This window comes from Phalacrocorax aristotelis, chromosome 1 (genome assembly GCF_949628215.1).
Source record: "Phalacrocorax aristotelis chromosome 1, bGulAri2.1, whole genome shotgun sequence".
In the NCBI taxonomy this organism is placed as follows: domain Eukaryota; kingdom Metazoa; phylum Chordata; class Aves; order Suliformes; family Phalacrocoracidae; genus Phalacrocorax; species Phalacrocorax aristotelis.
The window spans coordinates 197,927,187-197,948,061 of record NC_134276.1 but is presented as its reverse complement, the minus strand read 5'-3'; positions in this window follow the sequence as shown (position 1 = coordinate 197,948,061).

Below are 20,875 nucleotides of genomic sequence, written 5' to 3'. Positions count from 1 at the left end.
GAGTCAGTATAGAGATAGAGCACTGGCCACTTTTCCCGTTCAGCGATGTCTAAGGCCAGCTGGATGGCCTTTACCTCTGCAAACTGGCTCGATTCACCTTCTCCTTCAGCAGTTTCTGCTACTTGTCGTGTAGGACTCCATACAGCAGCCTTCCATCTCCGGTGCTTTCCCACAAGGCGACAGGACCCATCAGTGAACAGGGCATATTGCTTCTCATCTTCTGGCAGTTTGTTATACAGTGGGGCTTCTTCAGCCCGTGTCACCTCCTCCTCTGGTGATAATCCAAAATCTTTGCCTTCTGGCCAGTCCATAATCACTTCCAAGATTCCTGGGCGACTGGGGTTTCCTACTCGAGCCCGCTGGGTGATCAGTGCAACCCATTTACTCCACGTAGCATCAGTTGCATGGTGTGTAGAGGGGATGTTTCCTTTGAACATCCAGCCCAGCACTGGCAGTCGGGGTGCCAGGAGCAACTGTGCTTCAGTACCAACCACTTCTGAAGCAGCTCGAACCCCTTCATATGCTGCCAATATCTCTTTTTCAGTTGGAGTATAGCGGGCTTCAGACCCTCTGTATCCCCGACTCCAAAACCCTAGGGGTCGACCCCGGGTCTCCCCAGGTGCTTTCTGCCAGAGACTCCAGGTAGGGCCATTCTCCCCGGCTGCAGTGTAGAGCACATTTTTTACATCTTGTCCTGCCCGGACTGGCCCAAGAGCTACTGCATGAACTATTTCTCGTTTAATCTGTTCAAAGGCTTGTCGTTGCTCAGGGCCCCATTTGAAATCATTCTTTTTCCGGGTCACTTGATAGAGAGGGCTCACGATCAGACTGTAATTTGGAATATGCATTCTCCAAAAACCCACAACGCCCAAGAAAGCTTGTGTTTCCTTTTTGCTAGTTGGTGGAGACATGGCTGCTATTTTGTTGATCACATCCATTGGAATCTGACGACGACCGTCTTGCCATTTAATTCCTAAGAACTGGATTTCTCGTGCAGGTCCCTTCACCTTACTTTGTTTTATGGCAAAACCAGCTTTCAGAAGGATTTGGACTATTTTCTCACCTTTCTCAAAAACTTCTTCTGCTGTGCTGCCCCACACAATGATGTCATCAATGTATTGAAGGTGTTCTGGAGCTTCTCCCTGTTCCAGTACAGTCTGAATCAGTCCATGGCAAATGGTAGGACTGTGTTTCCACCCCTGGGGCAGTCGATTCCAGGTGTACTGGACGCCCCTCCATGTGAAAGCAAACTGTGGCCTGCACTCTGCTGCCAGAGGGATTGAGAAGAATGCATTAGCAATATCAATTGTGGCATACCACTTGGCCGCCTTTGACTCCAGTTCGTATTGAAGTTCTAGCATGTCTGGCACAGCAGCACTCAACGGTGGAGTGACTTCATTCAGGCCACGATAGTCTACTGTTAGTCTCCACTCTCCATTAGACTTCCGGACTGGCCATATGGGACTGTTAAAGGGTGAGTGGGTCTTACTGATCACTCCTTGGCTCCTCAGTTGGTGAATGAGTTTATGGATGGGGATCAGAGAGTCTCTGTTGGTGCGATATTGCCGCCGGTGCACTGTTGTGGTGGCGATTGGCACCTGTTGTTCTTTGACCTTCAGCAACCCCACCACAGAAGGGTCCTTTGAGAGACCGGGCAAGGTAGACAGCTGTTCAGTTTCCTCCGTCTCCAAGGCAGCTACACCAAAAGCCCACTTGTAACCTTTTGGGTCCTTGAAATACCCTCTCCTGAGGTAGTCTATACCAAGGATGCACGGAGCCTCTGGGCCAGTCACAATGGGGTGCTTCTGCCACTCATTGCCAGTTAGGCTCACTTCGGCCTCCAATACAGTTAGCTCTTGAGATCCCCCTGTCACTCCAGCAATGCTGATGGGTTCTGCCCCTATATAGTTTGATGGCATTAAGGTGCACTGTGCGCCGGTGTCCACTAAAGCTTTATACTCCTGTGGGTCGGACGTGCCAGGCCATCGGATCCACACAGTCCAGTAAGCCCGGTTATCCCTTTCCTCCACCTGGCTGGAGGCAGGGCCCCTCTAGTCCTGATCATGGCAGTCACAACTCACTTCCTGTAAATGTGAATCAGGAGTCCCTCTATTACACTTAGAAATAAAATCTGCGCTTCTACTCCTCTGTCTGGGGACTTGCTCGCTGGAAACTGGAGCAGCAGCTTTCCTGGAAGAGCCTCCCTGAGTGACTGTTCTTCCTTGCAGTTCATGTACTCGTGCCTGTAGGGTCGAAGTAGGCTTGCCATCCCACCTCATCATGTCCTCTCCGTGGTCACGCAGGTAGAACCATAGGGTGGCCCGTGGTGTGTATCCCCTTCTTTGAGCCAAAGGACGCTTATTCCTAACAGCTGAGACACTGCTCTGTCGAGGTGGGGAGTAGGACAGATCTTCTTTGAGTTGCTGGACCTCTTGGGATAGTTTCTCCACAGCAGAGACAAGCGAGGAAGAGATATTTGTGTCATAATCCCGGAGTCTATCTATCACCTCTGCCACCGTTGGTGTCTCGTCATCTTTCCAGGACATCACTGCCAATGAGTTTGCATGCGAAGATGGTGCGCTCCGTACAAACTTCCGCCACATGGGTCGTGTGCACTCGGCTTCATCTGGATCTTTGGATGACCGTTGATCATCCAGGTCACCATAAATCACCTCAAACACAGCTAATTCCCTGAGATACTGGATGCCTTTCTCCATAGTTGTCCATTTTCCTGGGCGATATGTAACATCTTCTTTAAAAGGATACCTTTCCTTCACTGCAGACAGGAGTCGCCTCCAGAGGCTGAGGGCTTGTGGTTTTTTCCCAATTGCTTTGTCAACGCCCCCTTCCCCAGAAAGGGATCCCAATTGTTTGGCTTCTTTTCCCTCTAGTTCCAGGCTACTGGCCCCATTATCCCAGCATCGGAGCAGCCAGGTGGCAATGTGCTCACCTGAACGACGGCTATAATCTTTTCGCATATCTCGCAACTCGCTTAAGGACAGGGATCGGGTGGTCTCTATTTCATTTATTACTTCTCCCTCCTCTCCCCGCGATGGCCCTGGTTCTTCATCATCCCGTTCTAAACGAGTTGATGTCCGCTTCCAATATTTCGTCTTATGTATGGGGGCAACTGATACTGGTACGGGTTTATTTTCTGAGCTAGCTCCGGTACTTGTTGTGGGGGTTTGAGTGGCTGCAGTGCCTGTTGTCAGGGCTGGATTGTCTACAGTGCCAGTCACTTTGCATTTCAATCCAGAGACATTCTCTTCCCCCTGGGGGCACTGAATACTGTTGAGCAGGGCTCGGTATGCATGGGCCAGACCCCAGCACGTTGCAGTTATCTGTGTCTCTCTGGAGTTCCCAGCGTAACAACATACTTTCTCCAAATATTCTACTAGTTTTTTAGGATTCTGCACTTGCTCGGGGGTGAAACTCCAAAACACTGGGGGTGCCCACTGCCCTAGGTATTTGCCCATGCTATCCCACATGCCCTGCCACTCGTAACTATCAAGCCTCGGGGCAGATTTCTGGGTGATATTCTTAAGTTGCTTAGTCAAAACCAAAACAACATGCCCAAAAACTAACAATAAGTGCACCTTAACCACCCAAGGATGTTCAAGATACAAAAACGTTGTTGTAACAAAGGCACAGACATCATAGAACAAAGTTGCAAAGGTATTATTCTGTATTTCCTCCATATAAAATCTCTCAGAGGAGGAGGTATAATTGCTAATTGCCTCAACAAGGTGGTATCCGAAGTACAGTAACGGTTTCAGCAAAAACCCCAAATACCAGATAAAGCTGAAAACGAGTGTTTGTATAACAAATCTCGTAGGCAAAACATTACTAATCACAGCAGAACACAGCAGACTCAAACAACCAACACCGATTTTTAACACCAACTGCAAAAAGGACAACATGGTGCTGGGACCAGCAGCTGTTGTTATCTCCAACCCTCGAGCCCCACGTTGGGCGCCAAAAAGACTGTCGTGGTTTAGCGGCAGCTCAGCCCCACACAGTCGCTCGCTCACTCCCCCACCAGTAGATGGGGGAGAGAATCAGAAGGGTAACGCTCGTGGGTCGGGATAAGAACAGTTTAATAATGAAAATTAAAAGAAACAACAGTAGAAATGCAATGTAAAGGAGAACAACGAGAGGCGCAAAGCCCCGGGGGAGGGGGAAGGGAGGGGAGAGGGGGAACGAACCGCCGGAACAAACCGCACGCGCCGCAGTCGCCCGCCGACCCGACGCCGCGCCGCCTGCCGCTGCCACTGCCCCCCCTCAATATACTGGTCATGGTGTCACATGGTATGGAATGAACCTGCCATTGGCCAGTCGGGGTCAGCCGCCCCCACCATGGCCCTGCCCCTCCCAGCCCCCCCTGCCACGCCACGCGGCAGAGCGCGGGAAGCTGGAAAGGTAGCTGACCCCCACAGTGAGGAGAATTAACCCCTTCTCAGCCAAAACCAGCACACCCATCAAGACTTCAAAGGATCTTGTGCTTCAAAATGAGACTGCCTGTTTGCTGCACAGCCTGTGTCCTCATGCAACTTCCAGTGAGTGCCATGGCAGAGGGCTATGAGTTGCTGCCTTGCACACGGCCAGATGGGCTTGGGGTGCAAAGGCAGGGTGTGTCCTTACAGGGACATGTGCATTGCCACGTGGGGATGGGTTTTACCATGATGAAGAGCTTAACTCTCATGGTAACTTATCACTCTTATCATAGACTTTTAAAGTCTATGTCCTTTTTAACTCTTTTTCATTTAGAGATTGACTGCAGTTTTAAACCTAAAAGGTATAAAACGTTAACCACGAAACAGTTAAGTTAAGAAAAATTCTTTTGATTTATGCTTAGGTCAAATGACCTGTAATGAAGCATTTTCAAAATTTCATTTTGTGAATAGATCTAAATAAAGATTTTCCAGTCTCCATTTTGATTTTTTAGCTGCCAATATTTCTTTTTAAGGAAATCCATTTCTATGACAAATTCTGCTGTTCAGTAATTACATTTTCTTCATTTTGGGTCCAAGGAGTAGACATATGTGGCTAAGGCAACACCCACAGACTTTGCTTCTTTACCTGGATTTTGAGTACTAAGCAATTTTTCTACTACTCTTGCACTGCATGACAAAGTAAAACCAGCCAAGTAAACTAAAGGAATCATAGAATCATAGAATGATAGAATGTCCTGAGTTGGAAGGGACCCACAAGGATCAAGTCCAGCTCCTGTCCCTGCACAGGACACCCCCAAATATATACCATGTGTCTGAGGGCATTGTCCAAGTGCTTCTTGAACATTGCCAGGCGTGGTGCTGTGACTGCCTCCCTGGAGAGCCTGTTCCAGTGCTCCAACACCCTCAGGCTGAAGAACCTTTTCCTAATATCCAACATAAACCTCCCCTGGCACATCTTCCTGCCATTCCCTTGGGTCCTGTTGCTGGTCACCAAAGAGAAGAGATCAGCACCTGCCCCTCCTCTTCCCCTTGTGAGGAAGCTGCAGACCGCGATGAGGTCTGCCCTCAGTCTCCTCTTCTCCAGGCTGAACAAACCAAGTGACTTTAGCTGCTCCTCATACGGTTTCTCCTCTAAATCTTAACCAGCTTCATGGCCCTCCTCTGGACACTCTTCAGTAGCTTATATCCTTAATGTACTGTGGCACCCAAAACTACACACAGTACTCAAGGTGAGGCCGCACAAGAGCAGAGCAGAGTGGGACAATCACCTCCCTCAATTGGCCACCAATACAGTGCTTGATGCACCCCAGGACTTGGTTGGCCCTCTTGGCTGCCAGGGCACACTGTTGGCTCATGATCAACTTGCTGTTGCACAGAACCTCCAGGTCCCTCTCTGTGGGGCTGCTCTCCAGCCTCTCATTCCCCAGTCTGTGTGTACATCCAGGACTGCCGTGCCCCAGGTGTAAAATCTGGCACTTGCCCTTGTTAGGTGATTGCCCAGCTCTCCAGTCTGTTCAGATCTTTCTGCAGGGCCTCTCTGCCCTCAACAGTGTCAACAGCTCCTCCTAATTTTGTTGTCACCAAACTCAATTAATATTACTTCCAGTCCTGTATCCAAGTCATTAACAAAGAGATTAAAGAGTACTGGCTCCAAGATGGATCCCTGCAGAACCCCACTACTGACTGGCTGCAAACCCGTTGTAACCCTATTTACTATAAACCCTTGAGTCTGGAGGTTCTCATACTTCAACTTTTTGTCAACATACCTTACATTAATGCTTTGTATCATTTGTTGCTGCTTTAGCAGGACAAAGCAGGCAGGGAACTGGGGACCGCCAGCCAATTACCTCTTTTGTTCATGATCTGTCCTAAACCAACAACTCTCAAAATTTTTCCCTTGTGTTCCCATATTGCCTCCCCAGCAAACTCCTGGCCTCTTCTCCCATATGGTGCTATGAGAAATGACTGACAAGGGTGAACCAGGACCTGTGGCAAGGAGGAGGAGGATGGCATCTCAAGAAAAATGTAGAAAGCATTTCCCAGCTTGTATTTATGATGGTGGGCAGTGGAAGCCTGTGTCTCCTAGCGGCCTCCTAGGCACCTTCTGCCAGCCGTACTACCACCTCCGCTCCCAACAACTTTGTGGCCATGCACCTCCACTCAAACATCCCTGAATTTTCTTTGAGGTTTGTTCCAAAGGTCATGGGCTGCTGCCCTGATCTGAGGCGATGAGAAAAGGGGTATTCACAAGTGTTTAAGGTGTAGGTGACTGGATGGTGGGAGAATGGAAATTTTTGCAAGATGTGTATTGTGAAATGGAAAACAACTGTTCATGAAGACATGTTCTGTCTAAAAAAATATGTGTGCCATGAAAGAATACAGAAGTAGGCATAAATGCTGTACCATAGCCGATATTCAAGGTATACTTGCTAGCATACACACACATATGCACGGAGTGTGTATATCTGCATATATGTGCATATCATCAGAAGCTACTTCTCAGTTGTGCCTATCAAAATGGTGTCTGTGGTGGAACTGAACCATCTGCTTCACAGCACTTCTATTTTTAAGATCTGCAGTATGGCAGTTTAACACATGCAATGTCACTTCAAGCCCTCCTTCCCCAGATGAACTCCAATATGTCACTGGGTCGTCCCATCAGCTCTACATTGTCTCTGTAAACAGAAAACCTATCTCCCTGCAGTCTGAGTCAGCAGCTGTACTGGAGTAGGGCCTATCTTTAAGACTTACAGAATGTGTAATTTGATGTCAAAAAACCCCACAGGAGGGTATTTACCACCTGACTCTGGAATGGACAGCGGCATTTCGATAGGAGTTTCTACAAGTCTGTCTTCACGTACATAGATGAAACACTTCTGTGGCGTTCGCTTGACTTTTCCAAGCCTGAAAGAAACCCCTCCACTTTAAATTATTTTTCTGGGAGTTCTGACTGAACTTCTTACCTACCTGCATACCATTTTAGGACTAACATGCAATATGCTTATAAGTTTTGCATACCATATATGTAATGTGCATACCATATTTACTTTCAGTTTGGGGATTTAGACCTAAATCCACTTCAAGTATCAAGGAAATAAATATAGCAATTCAAGTCTGACAGAAAAGCCTCTGGGGTAAAAAATCCTGACAGAAGCACTAGCAGACTTAAAGAAGTCCGATGAAACAGCATGTTGACATACAGCTGCTTGCATTCTGCATCCCGTTAGAACTTCTGCACACCTTTTAGTGCCCTCGTGCCAGCACAGCTTATATGAATTCCTCTTTAGCATTATCATTAAACGTACTCAAGAAATAGCCCACAGATAATGGTGGTTGTTGTCACAATGCGAGGGCAAAGATGTTTGTGCTAGAAACTGCTACAAGTATTTTCCCGTTGTGGGACATATGAACAGTACACCTGGGTGGACAGGTTCCTTTCTCCAGTTGCATTTTGATGGAAAAAATTAGTTTCATGCTGGCTTTTACCACAAACCTCGATGGAATGGAAATATAGTTAATGAGATCACACAAATTTCCTGTGGCTGGTGAAATGGCAGTATTGACACTGCCCTCTCCTTTATTTATAAGAATGTGGCACAGATTTATCAGCATTCTTTGTCTTTTGTTGTTTGAAGGGTTAAAATCACTTATACCAACAAGTGACTTCTCCAGAAAAAAACGAACACAATTCTTTGTCACAAGTTATGTTGTGTGGGAGACTAGACGAAATGGAATTAGCAATGTTCTCCACATCAACAGTGCACAGCATGATCTTGTTAAAGAATTATACTGCCTCATAATCCTCAAACAAATAACATTATGTTATAATGGATTGTTTTTTACTTCCTAAGCAGAAGATGGTAGGTTTGTTTTTCCTATTAAACCTAATTTTCGTTTCAGGCACAAGATAAATGATACATTGATATATTTACTTATCCTTTTCTTGAAGTTTACAGCTGGGAAGAGGAAACTTATTTTGAGAATGTGTTGGTGTAAACAAAGCTTGCTCTCCTGATTCATAATTTATCACTTTTTTCTTTTCTGTTGCTTTGAATCTGAGTATTGATGGAAGAAACTGTTGGTTAATCAAATGCACTTGCCAGTCTTGATAGCAAACAAGAATGAATTGTTAAACAGAACATTTATTTCATCTTGCTTTCACAAATGAAAAAAGAAATATTCCTAAGTCAAAATAATCATGACTAACAACTCCACGCTCCTTGCTTTTCTCTGCTGCAGCCCGCTGGCAACAAGATTGACTGGGAAAGGGTGTCCCGATCAAAGCTTAGTCCCTTACCCTGCAGAACCTCTCCTTAATGTATAATCGATAATAGTGATGTGAGCATGGTTTCACGTCAATTAAAATTTTTATATAATTTTATTACTTTTTTACTTTTCTTGTTCAATGTTTCAATCTCTAAATAAAACATTTCCAAATGAAAAATAAAAATGTATCTTTCAAAAATATATTGAATTTAAACTTTAAAAGAAAATGAACATCTTTAAAGCCAAAATTATTTAACAGATGTTAACACATACTTCTAAATAAGGTTGATCTACTTGAGAATATATTACTTAGATGTAAAATTAAAAGTCTGAAAAACATTATGCCAAGTACTTAAAAATCTTTAGACACTTTTGGCTCCTCGCTATAAGCCATTAATAACTGCTTTTCTGCATTGTATTGAGAAGGAAGTAATCTCCCTGCAAATTAAAAAGCCTTAAAGACAAATACAAATATATAAGAGCTCATTCTATTCCTGAATTTCCTGCATTTATCCCATCTTGTTGCCACACTCCCCAGTTTCTTTTTGTTATGTCACAGTTTTCTGCCAAGTTGAAAAGAAGTTAATAATTGTACAGTAGCAAGGATCTTGTCATGCTCATTTTTCTTTTTGTGGTCATGGTTTCTTTATGGTAGCTCAGTAAAATATGACCTCCCCAAACACTGCCATCAGCAGCTTGATTGGAACAAAGCTCAGTCTCAAAAAACGTTAAACATAACAAAAAATCCCAGGATGTCCACAAATTTTGAAACAAGGTTATATCTTCCATGATGGATCCCGCTTTGACATTTTTAGTGAATACAATATGCGTACCAAGGGCATGTCACACAGTTTTCTGTTGCTTTTATGTTTACACCGCGTGTCAAGGTAGTATAGTCCATTACAATAGACTATACTATTATTCTTTCCTGAGAAGTGAAGAAGACAATGACCCACTGTGACCAGGAAAGACCATTGTACTTCAAGTAACACAGAGGCATTGGAGAATTTAGCTCTTCTTCTTAGAGTCCTCTGCTGAATACTATAAACATTTCAGGAGCTTGAAGTATAGACTTAAGGATGTTTTTCAGAAGGTGCATATGACTGTGAAGGCAGAGAAGCTTGTGTTTACACCTGCTCATCAACACACACCTGCTCATCAACACACACCTGTTAAAAAAGACCAGCTTCTGAATTTGACTATATTCCTCCTTTTCCTCAAAAAAAGGATCTTCCTCAAGATTTCACATGGGTCAGATAGATGACTCTGAGTACTGTAGATTAATCCACTAGTTTGCAGCCTCAATTCTATCCTTGACTCAGCAGTGTGTAGAGCCTCCTCCTCACTCCTGTATCTCCAGTTTATGTTTCATGACTGAGCAGGCCTGCCAACATTGTGGAGGGATGGCTGCCCCATGTGACACTGCCATAATCTAGTACTAAAGTACCCAGAGCAGGTGGAACGATATACGCCTCATGGGAATTCTGCATTATATTTACCTGAACACCCGACACATTTCCCAAACACTGGGATGGTATAAATAGATCAGTAACAAACTCTCAGGAAGAACAACATTTTTGCAAAAAAGGTAGTGGAGGTAAAGGAGATTAGGGAAAGACAGCTCAAAAAGGAACCCAACAAAAGCCCCGAATAAAATGAAGGGGATATTTACAGAGGAGAATTAATTAACCCTCACTATAAGAGACAAAAAAAAAAAAATTCCCTGGCTGCTCACAGGAGCTGGAAAAATGCATTCATTGTGAAGCTGTGGATTTCTCTACTGGAGGGGAAACTCCAGTAGGAAGAGATACAGTTTACCAACCCACATGTTCCCTCCCATACCCCCTCGGGTTTTGGCTTACAGGTGGGGGGAATCCACCCATTATCTTCTGTCAGGCTGCCACCTGCACACTCACTTCTAAGTGTCTGCTAGATGTCAGCAATACGTACAGTAGCATGAAGGCTAGTGAAACCACAGCCAGTGTAGAGCTTCATTATTGTCCTAGTGTTTCTTCCTACTGTTCCTACTGACCGTTTCCTAGTGTTCTCTCCAAGTTTAGACCCAATGAAGGACCTGATTGTATTGACTTTGGACACAAGGTTACTAGTATTTTAGTAGTCAGGCCAAGATGATGACACAGACCTGACTAAGGGCACTGAGGTTCTGGATTGAACACAGAAGTCAAGGTAGGCACCTCAGAATAATGTTCACTTTAAAGTGGAATTTGCTTACAGCTAGCAAATAGAAAATTAGTTCCTTGCTTGGAAGTGTAGGAAGTCCTTGGCTGCCTCTTCCTATTGTATCCTTTCTAGAGTGTAGGCACAAAGACAGCTATTCTTTAAAAGAACTGGGCAGGAACTGCTTTTATAAAAAGATATAGCTGATGGACACAGTGATTTTTTTCAGGGTGGGAGCACTCCTTCAGTACTGGGAGACATCAACCATGTCTAGACCACAAAGTAAAGCAGGGCATGGGGCTGTTATCTGTAAGACTAACTTGCAAAGACTGCTCGTGTCCACACAACATACCACTTGGCTCTGCATCTCTCTCTGGCCCACAATGGTATTCCTAAAGCCCTACATGGAATCTTTTCTTTTGAAGTTTATTTTTCCCCACTCGAAGTTCCTGAATAAATGGGGAAGTACTGATGCAACTCATCAGAGCAGTGTCTTTATAGCATGAGACTGAGGATATGGTCAAATGTGGTCTTGCCTAAAATGCATAGAAGGTGAGCCAGGCTATGTTAACAAGGAAGTAATGAGGATGACTAGCAGTGCCATGCTTGAGTTTGTTTTGTGTCACAGTATGAACCCATCTTGGTATTCTAAGTCTTCCTCCCAGGACAATCTCAACCATGAACAAAAGTGGTGGGAGTGCAGGACTTAGTGGGAGTTAAGAGTGCTGGATCTAAGTGTCTACCCTGGAGGAAGTGTGCCTGGGGTCCCTGTACCTCCCCGCGGGCTCATGTACCTTACAGTGAGCTGCCCTGGGTAAAATGCAGATCTGCACAACTAGCTCCCTGCCTGCCTGAGGAAAGAATTCCGCTTACGTCTGCGGATGAATCTCCAATCACTTGGCAGACTATTAGAACAGAGAAATAGGGAGCCTGTCCGTGTGTGCATATGTATGAGCATGCGTGTGTGTTGGGGGGGCTGTCCCAATATCCACTTTTTCAAAGAGATGCTGCTTACAGATGCATTTGCTGAGGAGCTTAATTCTGTCAATATGGGTATGTTTGAAGCCCACCTCCCCCCCAAAAAAAAAATTAGGCAAAGTAGTTACCAGTAGTTATAGTTCAGCAATGTTTCAGTGGCTGGGGCAGTCTGTACATGCACAGAACAAAAGTACTCTAGGGTGAGAAGGTGAATGATTTGGTTTTTTATTATTTTTGCCCTCAGTTTTCTCTCTGATTTGTTCCATGTCTGTTATTAGATGCATTTCTGACTTGCCCTGATTTCTGCATGTTGGTGCTGAAACAGGGTAGCCTTGGACCTAAAAGCCATGAAAGAGGAAAATTACTTTCCCCACTGATCAGGTATAGAATTTAGAACTGATTTTTCCATTCCCTGCTTTAATTAATTCCTACTGCACCCTTTCTGGGAGTGGTGTGGTTTAAGATTACTAGAAGACTGACCTTTGAATATGGACTCCTCTGACTCCGTTCCTCTGCAGATTAATTCTGTTATGTCAATATTTATGTTATAATCTCAGAAATCTCTATATTTGTATTTGGGAACTTATCCAGAGTTCGATTGTCTGGGGGAAATAGTCTGTTTTGTGTATGTAAAAGCTTTTTCAGGTCAGGAAGAAAAGAAGTAGGTCAAATTTTATACCCTCAAATTTTGAACTGAGGGATGGGAAAACAAAAATAAAAAGGCATCACATGACTGAATGCTTATGCTTTGAGACTTTTTTTCTGCTAGGGTTGCTCTGAGGACCCTCACACAGATCTTTATGCACAGATACCAGGGCAGTGACTAATAAACAAGCTCAGTTACGTGAAAAAGGGCACATCAAGTTCATTAACAGCTGTATGAGCCAGGTACTCATTTATTCTCACTTCCCTTTGTTTGCTTTCAAACTACAGTACAGGCGGGGACAGTAGAAGACAGAAGTTTGTCATATATTCAGCTGATATTGTGTGGAGATGCTATCTGCACACAGAAGAATATACTCTATTCATCTCATTACTATGTCTTATCAGTCCTAGGTTGAGCAGTATATCTGCTGTCATTTTTTAAAAATGGTCAATTATAGTTTTAATTAAATTAAGTTAAAGCTTTAATGACAAATTGTGTAGCTGAAGCCTTTCAGATCCTTTTTCCTTTATGACTTACAGCTTCTGAAATAGGACTGTGCAGTGTCACCATTTCTAGGTAAGTTTTTTAACAGCAAAAAGAGAGGCAATAACATCCTGGACCTTTAACTGCTAGGTGTCCGTAAAATGGCTCTTCTCTGGGTAGCTGAAAGGAATGCAAAAGGAAGCATTAACTAGCTTGGCTGGCAGCCTAACCTGCAGTGGCTTCGCCTGTACTGTGGGAAAACTTCAGTGTCACAGCCCTGTTACTATCAATTAGTGTCAATATGCACAAAGAATACCAGATATAAGGCCGATGTTCTGGAAATATAACAAGCAAAATGCTGTTTTGCAGCAAAGCTGAACTTCCACTTTGTATGTGAAGGAGGATCCAGGAAAGGAAAAACAAAAGCAGATTAGTCATACATCTAAATTTAGGGTTTTTTCCATATATGCTACTGTTTCAGATAGGTCATGGAAACTAATGAAGTCAGTGTTAAGAGATGAAAGGAATCCCATGGTGACCTGATATGAACTCATGGAAGCCTGATAGGAGGATTTGGCAGGGAATGTGGGGGACCTTTTTTTATCATCCAATGGCTCCTTTTAACAGCAACTCCTATCATGCTGTCAGCTCAACAAATAAAACTGGCCCGCTTCTCAGGCCTCCCCTCCAGTATGTTCTACTATCAGAGAGATGAACAGATTTTCTGATTCTGCTTGAAGGTTGCACATGATTCTCCCCAGAGGAAAAAGGGTTCTGTTGACCAGAAAAGTTGCTCCACAAACAGCATACAAACCTCCTTCTCAAAGAAATGAAGGATAGGACATGGCATACAAGACCCCTGCTTGCAGTGCAGGAAACCTACTCTTCACTGGTAGCTGTGGACAAAACTTAGAAATAAGGACTGCTAACCATTGGTTATTCATTTATCTTTGTAACCTCTCCTCTGCATTTCTCTGTGCTGTGCAGCTCTGCACTGGTGCAAAATTAAAAAAAGAAGTAAACATAACAGCCTATAGAAACTGAACCTCATGACACACAACTATTCTAATTTACATGTTTGACACTAACTGCTGCCCATGGGTAACAGGAACAGCACTGACATATCCTTACTCTCAGTGTCTACTTGTCAAGACCAGAACAGAGCTTGCAAATTGGAGCACAGTTTGGTTAATATAATTAATAGTAATTGTGATCTATTTTCTAGCATCTAAATTCATCAGCATGACTGTAATGGCTGAAGCCTGGCTTAAAATCCATCCCAGGCTATCACTATTTGTGGGTCTCTTGTCCTGGTATACTGCTGTATTTATTTGCTTACATTTCTTTAATCCACTTATTTTTGTGGAAATGACCTTGCTATGTGATTTTAATGGGTTTTGGAAATGAATTTTTGCCCTGTCTAGGGGCAAATTACTCAGGTGTTCAGTGTGTGCAAGTCAGAATCAGATTATTATTAATCATAATTTTGTAGGCCTGCTTGGAAAATATTAGCGTTGATAGCAAAATTTATTATTGTTTTCCTGTGCATTGTTCTAGATTACACACAGTTCAGCGAACACATACCGTGCTCTCCACCTCTTAGAAAAGGTTAATGGGCATGACTCTTTGCCAGTGGTAGAAATAATGCAGTATTGTGCACAATTACCTGAGCCAACTCTAAACAATCCATCTTGGATACTGGGAGCAACCCAAGTTAATACAGAGTTCTGTTTGCATTAAAATTATGGCTTATAAAACTGCTGGCACCTGAGTGAATTCATTTAGAGTCATCATCAGCATCTCCATATGACACTGCATTACTCCATCTAGACAAACTTTGCGGCCCGGGGACTTCAGCCATTGCTGGGCAGCAAACAGGGATTTTGAGAACCTAGCTTTTGAGGTTAGCTCTTTGGCTAAGTGTCCAAAACCAGTGCGATAGTCCCTGATGAATAGCTTGGTTGCATGATAGGCTGATGGTATAAACTGGTAAGGACCCTTTCCAAGGGTGATGAAGCTATTGGTGTTGGTACATCTACCCTGGAAAGAGATAAAAGAAACCCTGGATGACTCAGCCAGAATTCCTTCTGATGACACCAGTTGCAATACAATCCCCTTTGCAACCCTCAGTCTCTTCAGTTTACTTGCATCTTTGGCAGAAAACATACCCTTGAACAGTGATTATTCAAGAGCAAGAATGAAAGCTCAGTTCAGAAAAGTCACCCTCTAGTAAGACCTAAATATATTTTATAGATGTATTCTCCTAATCTGAATATAATCATAGTAATTGCCTATAAACCAGAAGCCCTTTTTCTTTCAGGTATCCTGCTACATAAAGAACATATATATGATAAAGTGGGAAAGATTTTTTACTTAAGATGGCCATACCATCTTAAGCAAAAAATAATATATTTCAAAGAACAAAAAAAAGAGGCACTGACCTACTCAAACTTTTATCTTCATGATTGCACTACATGATAAAGCATCTTCATTCCTTCATGGTATTTTTCAAGTAGTGTTTGGTCTTCAATTCCAAGCTTTTAGTACCTGAGATGAGACCAAAATTCTTGCTTGTCTGTCTGCTTACATAGCCTTCAACATATTCTTTTTTTAAAAAGAAGACCTGAACTTGTCTAGATTTTATCTGTTCTCCTTCTGATATGCCATTAGGTTTCACAAAAAAGCAATACAAAGCTACCACCTCTAATTGTCAATGGTATCCTGTGTACTCAAAAGTTTGTGCATGTCCATGAATGGCCTATCTTGTGGATTAAACTCTGTCCCTGCTTCTGGACAGCAAGCTTAATTTGTTTAAAATAAGATTCTCATAGTCTTGTAAATCAGTACAAATTTGAATCCTAATGCATATCTCTCTTTGATATGGCCTTTTATTTCTAAGAAATGGACAGAATTCCAGCACCATTTTTTCCCTTACTGTGGAGATGGAGAAAAAATGATAACTCTCTTTCCCAGAGATAATAAATTAATATGTTTCCTTGGTAAGGTAAGTTCCAGCTTATGTGGGTCTTCAGACTTGTCAGCATGAAGGTGAGTGAAGGGTCCTCATACATGGTCTTGTGTCCATATATGTCCATTGTGTTAGAGCTTAGCTATTTGGATTGGCTTTTCTCTTCTTTTTTTTTTTAATGTAAGCACAAGGGGTTTATTGTAGGCAAAAGAATAACAGATAACAGACAATGGAGTGCTTCACAGATGTAACATTTAAACAGATTGTTAATCATATTGTTTTCCTTACTGCAGTCGATTTGCATCAGGCAAGCATTCTGCCCTTATGTGTTCTATTGTTAAATATTTATGTAAAATAATAAAAAACATTTTTAAGAGTGTTATTTAAACTTGTTTGCTGATTAAGGTTCCCTCCTGCCCAAACTGGAGGTCTGAATATCCTGTTTCACATAGCTTTTTTGCCTATCTCATACTGGTACATGGAGCATGACTGGACAGCAAGAAGATGTAGATGAAGCAGCACAAAAGCCTACGTAACTAGGCCAGAATAGTCCTAGACTTAACTGACATAACTGATCTAGAAAACACCTCCAAAGATCACTCAGTCTGTCTCCCTGCCCAAGAGAGGATCAGCTACAGTACTCCTGACAGTTTATCTAATTTATTTTGAAAGACCTTCACAAAATCACAGAATGATAGGTGTTGGAAGGGATCTCTGGAGATTGTCTTGTCCAACCCCCCTGCTTGAGCAGGCACACCCAGAGCAGAGGGCACAGGAACGCATCCAGGCAGGTTTTGAGTGTCTCCAGGGAAGGAGACTCCACAACCTCCCTGGGCAGCCTGTTCCACTGCTCTGGCACCCTCACAGGAAAGAAGATTTTTCTCATATTGAGGTGGAACTTCCTGTGTTGCAACTTGTGCCCACTGCCCCTTGTCCTGTCATTGGGCACCACTGAAAAGAGCCTAGTCCCATCATCCTGACACCCACCCTTTAGATATTTATAGGTATTGATGAAATCCCCCCTCGGTCTTCTCTTCTCCAGGCTGAACAAACCCAGGTCTCTCAGCCTTTCCTCATAAGGGTGATGCTCCAGCCCCCTGATCATCTTGGTAGCTTTTCACTGGACTTGCTCAAGCAGTTCCACATCCTTCTTAAACTGGGGGGCCCAAAACTGGACACAGTACTCCAGATTTGGCCTCACTGGAGCAGAGTAGAGGGGGAGGATAACCTCTCTTGATCTGCTGGCCACACTCCTTTTAATGCATCCCAAGATATTGTTGGCCTTCTTGGCCACAAGGGCACATTGCTGGCTCATGGTCAGCTTGTTGCCCACCAGCACTCCCAGGTCCTTCTCAGGAAGGACCTGGATATTAAAAACTGGAGATATCATAATCATTCAACACACTCTGTTTCAGTGTTTCACTGTTTTATTGTTAGGAATCTCTTCTTAACTTAAACGAAGTTCTCTTGTTGAAATTTAAAACCATTGCGTTTTATCATAAGAACATGCATGTGGAACATGTTGTCTGGACAGGCAGAATTTAAAGTATTTGAAGACTACTAATAAGATTTTCTTCTCTCTTCCTTTATCTAGGCTAAATAGCCCTAGTTATTTCAAATTTTCCTCCTAATCCATGTTTTCTAATCAATTATTCATTCTTGTTTTTCCCCTGATGGCCTTCAGTTTCTCCACCCCTCTCTTGCAGTGCTTTATCCAGTCCTGTACAGAAGACTCCAAGCAAGAGCTTGCCAGTGCTAACCTTCCCTCATCTTACAGACCACACCCCTGTTTGTCTGATTTTTTTTCCTACAGCATGACTGCTGACTCAAGTTCAGGTGGTAACTCAACACAATTTCTGCCACCTCTTGTAAAGAACAACCTATTTACCCCTTCCTGCCTTATATAGATTATTCCTTCCAAGAGCATGACTTTGGTCTTGTTCTTACAGGGATGCCATTTTTTTCTCCAGGTCAATTCTTCAAATAAACAAAATTATTTTGAATTCTGGTCCTATCTTCAAAAGTGCTTTCAGGCCTTTCCAATCTGATTTTGTCTGAAGATCTAATAAACTTACCCTTTTTTTCTATCATTCAGGATGTTTTAGTGAAAATATCAAGTATCAGGCCCAAGACACATCCAACAAGCTTCACTAAATACATCCTTACATTTAAAGGTGAACATGAAGGTGAGAGAACAATCTGTGATAATGTATAAATTGAGCCAATTTACTTCTCTCTACCCTGAAACAAGAGAACAACCAGTGATCAGACTGTGATTCAGGTGCAACTTGGCTTTTCATGTTCTTCTGAGGCAGTGTGATCAGCTGCTACAGTAGATATGTAGTGGAGTCCAGCATAAGTCTTTTCATGGAAGGATGAAATCGTATGCATTGGGGTATTAAGTAGAGCTTGTGATACAGTGACAAGGAAGATGAAGAAATCAACATTAGAAAATTAAATGAAAGAATGTGAAGGATATCACAAGGCTCCTTGAGCGTGTGTAAGGCAAAGTTTTCTGAATGAAATTTGGAGCAAACCTGACTGCAGACTGGGGTTAAAATAAGAATATATACTGAATGGTGGACAGAGGTCCAACCGTGAAAGTTGGAGAGGAGGTCAGAGGTCATTTTTAATCATGAATGTGACTCGTCAGAGGTCAGTTAGAGGTCACATACATCAGGGACCAAAAAGTGAGCTGTGATGGGGATTGTGGTGTTCTCTTCCAGAAGGGAACATGAAAGAAGGATTCACTTAGCGTTAGCCTAAGGAATAAAAGGTTGAACAGGGAGGATATGTTTAAGCAATGGTACTTGGCAGAAAACTGGATAGAAAGAAGTCACAGTTTGATAGAGAGGCTGCAGAGATGTCTTTACAAAGGTTGGAAAAGAGCAATGGCAGATGCCAAGATTCAAGGAGTGATCCAGTGAAGTGGTTTTCCTGCATAAAATTATTTACTTCATTTACTTTGTGAATAAAAAAGAAAAGAAATAATAAGCAGTTGTTTAATCCTTCTGAAACTTTATCCAGACCCATGGATATCAATGGAAAAGCTACACTGACTTCATGTGATTTGGAGTAAATCCCTTAGAGTGTACCATTGAAACATTACAGGATAAATTAATCCCTAGTGTAATTTTATTAAAGTAAATTGAATTTATCCTAAGGGTCTGTTATGTCAAATATACATTCATTCATTCATTTACTTGTTCTTCCTTTCATTCATTCAGATGGGATCTCAGTGTGCTGTAAACTGTGTGCTTACTGGAAAAAGACAGGAAATGTGCACTGTGAAGAAGAACATTAGTTAACAAGAAATATGGTTTCAAAAAGTATTTCTTCCAGCACATATTTTTAAATAGCTTTCATAATTATGAAACTTGGAAAAAAAAAAAAAAACCACAAAAAATCCCCCATACACCATCAGGGGGACACTCCTTGTATTCCATTAGATTTGTCGTTCCTATCTGATGAAAACAGCACTGAGCTGGAACAAACGATACGTCAAAGATGATTATGTAACATGAGATGAAGAAATATTTCTCAATCCAGTGCCAGGAAAGCTACAGGCAATTCTGGAAGTCACATGCTTTCTGGTGGGATTTTTTTGCATTTCTGTTTTTGTATCTTGTACAAAAGGGTAGCCCTATTTCGGAAGTCAAGTTGCAGAGGAAAGAGCCAATAGAGAGGATCTTTGCTGTGTTTGTGAATTCCGGTTGAACCACAATAAGCACATTATTTCTTCTCTCTTTTGTGTTTGTGTTTGGAGTTTTGTTCTTGTAGTAGTGAAAGTTAAACGGATAGAAAGAGATCAATGGGGACATTGTTGAACTGACCTCTGGTGATCATCTGGAAATAAGTGAGGGCCAGTAGATGGACACTGCCCTAGCTAGCTGTATCTGCAGTGTATGATATCTATTTTCAGATAACTTATTCTATACTGGATTCTATACTGTTATGTTTTGCTCACAGTACTATTAAAGCCTAAATGCCAGTGGGAGACTGAACGCTGTATCCTAAGAAAACAGCAGATAAATGTCTGGGGGGAGAAAAACCGAACCAAAACAAAGCAAAACAAAACAAACAAGGGATTTTGCATAGTAGCATATAATATGTCTGAAAAGCAGTGATAAAATGATAATTAGAGCTATGAAAAATTTAACTACAATTTAAAAGAGATTGCTGTGAATGTTGTGCCAGTTTCAGCTGTCCCAAGCTGGCAACTACATGTCTGCATGAGGAATGCAGGGGATGAACAAATCCTAAACTTAAAGTGCAAAATTTAATCAGTCCACAGATGGGTTGGTTGCACAGGGCTGGCAGAACTATCACACTAGGCAATTCTGTCTAACTCCATAGTCTGGAGCTAGTCCCAAGCTTCAACTATGTAAGACATTCCTGCAATACGGAGCAAAAACTATGAAAATTGTTTTCAAAACTAGGATTCTTTACACTAGGATGCATCTACTAATTTTTATCTTGATAATTTCCAAATTTTGCACAGGTATCTAATTTCAGTCTGTGAATGGCTTAATTAAGTTGCCCTAAAATATTGTCATGTGCCATTTGAGACTTCAGCATGTAGATAATCAGTGACAGCTGGATGTGACATAGGACCTATGACAGACAATCTTCTTGCAAAAAGGATAGCCTGATGCAAGAGGAACAACACTGTATGTTCGTGCTCTGGTAGCTGAATCACACCCTAAGGATAGAATTCAGATCACAAAGGAAAACACCTATATTTAGGTATCTAGACACGCAAGATATCACCTGGACACATAGTCTGGTTAATTACTCCTGAGTTTCCACTGACAATGGTGACCACATCTCAGTTATTACAAAGAGAGTTTAGACAAATATTTAGTGCCTGCACCACTCAATTTTGGTGTCTTGATTTGAGAG